This window comes from Quercus lobata, chromosome 6 (genome assembly GCF_001633185.2).
Source record: "Quercus lobata isolate SW786 chromosome 6, ValleyOak3.0 Primary Assembly, whole genome shotgun sequence".
In the NCBI taxonomy this organism is placed as follows: domain Eukaryota; kingdom Viridiplantae; phylum Streptophyta; class Magnoliopsida; order Fagales; family Fagaceae; genus Quercus; species Quercus lobata.
The window spans coordinates 48,117,176-48,123,147 of NC_044909.1; positions in this window are offsets into that span (position 1 = coordinate 48,117,176).

The window sequence follows — 5,972 nt, forward strand, 5'->3', positions numbered from 1 at the left end:
GTTAGTATTAAATAAATTTATATTAATTTATATTCAAATAAAAAATGTCTCATTTAAATTTATTACCTTAGGCTCCAACTACATCAAACCGGCCCTGAGACAAACTTCAAAGAAGAGCATTATTCTATGCACCCTCAAGTGTGTTTGCAACCATCAAACGAACCATTGAGGAGTACGTATCTTTATGTTAAGAGATTGTGACATTCATCAGTGTTCTCCTACAGTGTTAGCCTTTACGCCATGGATCTGTTATCCATAGATAGATTTCTACAATGGTACAATGATAATGAAGGATTTTGTTTTGAAGGGGTCATAAAGATTATTGGGGGTTGTAAACTACTAGAAAGGCTTGCGAGGATCTATGGAAGCAACTGGGAAACAATAGTCTTTTTTCTATAACATTTAGTTAACTGTGTTAACACCAATCTTGACTATAGTTTAATTTATTATCATAGTTTAATTTAGGTTAAAATGTAAAACCCACCCTCTATATTTCACTAAAATTCATTTCAATTCTCTAACTTTGTTTTCGTTCATTTTAGTCCTCTAACTTTCAAGTTTATTCAATTAAGATTTTTCTATTAACTTTTGTTATATGTTGTGGTTAATTTTCCAATTTTTTAATTTTTTTCTTCAAATTTTTTTAAATTAAAAAAAAATCCAATTAATGATTCAAAAATATTTTCCAAATTTTTTTCCAAAAAAATTTAACAAAAATTAACGAAAATGTCTTAATTGAATAGATCTGAAACTTAAAGGACTGAAATTAACGAAAGCAAAATTAGAAAGCCTCAATTAAATAAATCCGAAACTTAAAGGACTGAAATGAATGAAAGCAAAGTTAGAAGTCCTTAATTGAATAAATCTAAAATTTAGAGAATTGAAATGAATAAAAGCAAATTTAGAGGACTAAATTGAATTCTAAAGAAATTTAGAGGGTGGGTGTAAGGACACAATTCTCTGGCGGCCCAATAAGGATGTTGGGCTCGCGCATGAAAGATCCCTCACAATATGATTTGTAGAGAGTGGGCTTGAAAAGCTAGCCGTTGGTCACGGGGCGGTGCCCAGTCCTGGTTTTAGAGGAATTCGTGTAGAAAAAGGATTTGGGCTTGAACGTTTAAACCCTACGGCATCGCATCCTATGGGATGGGCCTCCTCGGACTTGATCCGAGGACCATTAGGGTCTTACCCCGGTTACCCGACGATGGGTTTTTTCTGTAATCTCAGGTGTTGTTGAGATGTTCTCACCCAGATCGTCTCCCTTTTTTGGAGGTGGAATGGGAGTCCCCTTTCGATTTACTTACTTTCTTCTTTTATACTCGTCTGCGTTAACTGTCCTTCGTCCACATGTAGGGTCAATCTTTACAAGACTGATATTTGTCCCATCAGTCTAATCCCAGAATTGTTGGGGATGGTTGATAAGGCTGCAGAGTACGGCTCTTTCAGGTGCAGAGTCTTATCTGGAAGGGTAGTAAGGATAACTTCTCCCAAGATATTTTGGATCTCCTTACAAATTCGTTCCTATACCAGTTTTACCCCTTTATTCCGGTGGGATTCTGGATCTGCTGAGGACTGAACTGTCCTCGGCTGCCTCCCAAAACTGTTTTGTGCTCTGTATTGTAGAGCTTGGGCCACAGCTCTCCTCGGCTTGGGCCTTCGGATTTTCCAAGAGCAACTGGGTCTGGCCCTTAAATTATTGGGCCCCACAATAGCCCCTCAAAACCCTGCTACCGGACTTCTTGGTTGGAAAGAAGGGTTTTGGTAAACCCGGGCTTTCAGTATGGCTTTATTTAATTCAGCCCTACATTTAATGTGGGCGGTTTTCCACCTGTCCAGGAAACTCGCCGGTTTACCAGGTATTCCCTTTAATCCGTTCGTAATCTACTCCTGCCGTTTGGCTATCCAAGATGCTCCTTTAATGACTTCCCTTTACGAGGCTAATTTGCGTTTGGCGACTCATCTGATGAGGTGGGGAAGTGGAACGGACACACCTTTATTCTTCAGATTCCTTTTGGAAACCTGAATGAATTTAATTCCCTTCGTTTTGCCCTTCCTATAAGAAGGCAAGCAGGAGGCCATCACTTTCGTGCAGACTCCCTCTCATCCTTCTGAGATCTGAAACCCCTAGCCTCCCTTAGCGTTCACTTAACCCCATTGTCATACACCCAATCAGAATGCGTTTACCATAACGAGTGATGAAGGAACCATACCCCTCCTCAAAGCACCGTATTCTAATAAAAATCGAAATGGCTTGGTCAGGGCAAGGCTGGCAGAGACTTAAGATTCGTCTCACCTTCCCTTCAGCCAAAATCCGAAACAGGGACTCATCACGTCCAACTTTCGGCGTGATTGAGTCGAGAACTCCCATCATCATAACCAACCGCTCTCTTATGAGCTCACCTAGTATGGCCCCAGCGTGTTAGGAGTCAGGACCGAGGCAGGGACTAAGTGTCTCTGCTTCTTCCTTCTTCGTTCACTGGTGGCCCTCTCCGCCTTCCTTTCCTAGTCTTCCCAGCACCAGATCCATTCTGGTGCTTTCTCTTCTCCCTCTTTTGCTCCCTTTCTTTCTTTTCATCTCTTCTCTCTTCTTCTCCTCCTTCTTTACTCATGTCCTCCATCTTCCTCATTCATCTCCTCCATCTTCTTCATTGATTTCTTCCTTACTATTTCCTTCTCTTTCATCTTTTTCCAAAGAAGGTTCTTATCATAACATGAGCAGCATTGAGGCAGAGATTGGAGAGACTTTTGAAGACGAGTTTAAAAGACGCCTGACTGTTTACATATCTGTACTACGGATGTTATTGTTGCTTAGGCAGTTCACATTTTGTATAGGCTTGTTTGAGCCCCTCTTTGTACGTTGTAATGATTTTTCGTATTAATAAAAAATTGTTGTCATTTCATTTCGCATATTCTGTCTCTTTGTTTTTATAAATTTGCAAGTGCTGCTCGGCTCAATAATATCGCATCTAAATCAATGACGACTAAGACCAAGATACTTAATAATAAAAAGATGTTGCCATAACTCCATAACTTTAATAGAAGTGCTTGGCACAATAAGGCCGACCAGTGAAAAGTAATACTTACCCACGCTAGCCGAGGAGAGAACCGAAGGCTTGATGCCGTGTGAGAAATAACCATCTGAAGACATATCACCCGCCAAATGAACAGCCCTCTTAGGCTACTGAATACTGGGGCGTCCCACCACCGTCCTTACACCTTTGTTGGCCTTAACCTTTTATGGTGTTTAAGCCGTGGACGGAGTAACCTGACATTTTTTATCAAGTAGCCCATCTTACGGAATTCAAACCTCTTCTTATCCAAGTAGTTGGTTTCTCCCATTGGCTTGGTTCGAGGACCATACAAGGCCTTGGTTTTGTATAAAACTTGTAATTTCTTCTTTTTTTTTTACTCGGTTTCCCCATAGGCTTGAGTCCGAGGACCATGCAAGGCCTTGGTTCTGTCCAAAACTTGTAAGGTTTATTTTTTGTACTTGGTTTCCCCATAGGCTTAAGTCCGAGGACCATGCAAGGCCTTGGTTCTGTCCAAAACTTGTAAGGTTTATTCTTTGTACTTGGTTTCCCCATAGGCTTGAGTCCGAGGACCATGCAAGGCCTTGGTTCTGTCCCTGGGCCCATATGCTGAACGGGCCTGGGCTGCGAATTTACTGGGCCCACAAATTAAGAGGTATTTCCGTAGTCTTTGATCACGCGGTACTTTTTGGCGTCCCAGTGTTCGAGGTGCGCCTTCTCGAGACTCCTTTAACCTCAGGGTTGCAGACGACGTTGGAAATCGAGCCAGAGACATTTTGTCTGTAGCGTTCCTTGGGACGCTGCGTAAATTAAATGCCACCACCTCATCTTTTTAAATAAATAAGAGAGAAAGTTACTTTACCTACGCACAAATCCTTCAGTTTCCTCCCTTAGCACATCATGTTTGAGGCGAGGGTTGGGGAAAAGGAACTTTCTCCGCCACAGAGGCGCCATGTCCTCCTAAGGCTCAAAAGAGTGATGTACGGGTAAAGGAGGTATAAATTCAAGAGAATACTTCAGTTCGACAGAGGGGAAAGGGTGTTTCTCCCTCTTTTAGTCAAAATCCGAAGCAGGTTCTGGTCATGCCAGATTTTTGGTATGTCAAAAGAAGGAATTTCCGCCATCAACGCCGTCTGCCTTGTAGCAGGCAAATTTTTGCGGGGGCTCCCCAACTTCCGGTTCCCTGCACCTTTTCTGTAGATGGTGTTAGCCTGAGGTCAGGTTCCCTGCACCTTTTCTTCACCGGTGCAGGCCCCAAGTTGGGTTCTTTGGTTGCCCGAGTTATGGGCATGTAGAAGCGTCGAGGAATAGTTTCCTTAGACGACATCTTGGAACAGTAGCCAACCTCTCCTCTGCGCCTTTTTTCTTCGGCTTTTCTTCATTCTATTGTATCTTTTTTTCTTTTCACTTGCATAGTTAGTTGTAATGTAAGCTTGTTTTAGCTTTTCACTGTACACCGTACTGTTCCTTTGTCTTAATAAAAGATAAGTTTATTTCTTTACACATGTTTTTCTTCTCTGCAACAACTACTTTGCGCATGAATATTAAATGTAAGCTTGCCCTTAATAATATTCCGGGCAGAAAAATGCCTTAACACAGATTCCTACCAGTTTAAACTCACAAATATTATCAAGTATAACAAGGGTAAGCCTTAATAAATTAAACTCTTGGAACTAACCGGGATAACCGCTGAGTGCTGCGCGATGCATGCTAGACCAATGTCCGTGAGGGTGGCCGAGTAGCGAGGGACTTTGATTGTGTTTTTGGGTAATATATTGCACTATATCACATCGATCCCTTTGGTGTTGGGGATCCGAGGGTAGACTGGGGGATCCGTGCAGTTTTAGGGATCAACCCTACTGTTAACGGGGAGTTCTCCTCGGATGGATTTTAATGTTCAAGTAACAGTTTTTCTTTTATGTACTTGGTTTCCCCATAGGCTTGAGTCCGAGGACCATGCAAGGCCTTGGTTCTGTCCAAAACTTGTGGATTTTCTTTTATGTACTTGGTTTCCCCATAGGCTTGAGTTCGAGGACCATGCAAGGCCTTGGTTCTGTCCAAAACTTGTGGATTTTCTTTTATGTACTTGGTTTCCCCATAGGCTTGAGTCCGAGGACCATGCAAGGCCTTGGTTCTGTCCAAAACTTGTAAAATTTCTTTTATTCGGTTTACTTTTCGACCATAAGCCCCTATACCAGGGCGGGGAAAGTTGGCTTGAGGCCGGAAGCCCCTAGAGATGCCCGCGCCCTTGGCACTGTAAGGCGTAGCCCCTAGCAGAAGCTTATGCTGAGCAACAACTGTATGTCGCCGGAGTCGGAGGAAGCCCCAGGAATTTCTGCTTGCTAGAGAGCTGACTCTACCGCCACCTGCGCCAACGCGCAAGCGTTCCCACAGACGGCGCCAATTGTAAGGACACAATTCTCTGGCGGCCCAATAAGGATGTTGGGCTCGCGCATGAAAGATCCCTCACAATATGATTTGTAGAGAGTGGGCTTGAAAAGCTAGCCGTTGGTCACGGGGCGGTGCCCAGTCCTGGTTTTAGAGGAATTCGTGTAGAAAAAGGATTTGGGCTTGAACGTTTAAGCCCTACGGCATCGCATCCTATGGGATGGGCCTCCTCGGACTTGATCCGAGGACCATTAGGGTCTTACCCCGGTTACCCGATGATGGGTTTTTTTTTGTAATCTCAGGTGTTGTTGAGATGTTCTCACCCAGATCGTCTCCCTTTTTTGGAGGTGGAATGGGAGTCCCCTTTCGATTTACTTACTTTCTTCTTTTATACTCGTCTGCGTTAACTGTCCTTCGTCCACGTGTAGGGTCAATCTTTACAAGACTGATATTTGTCCCATCAGTCTAATCCCAGAATTGTTGGGGATGGTTGATAAGGCTGCAGAATACGGCTTTGTCAGGTGCAGAGTCTTATCTGGAAGGGTAGTAAGAATA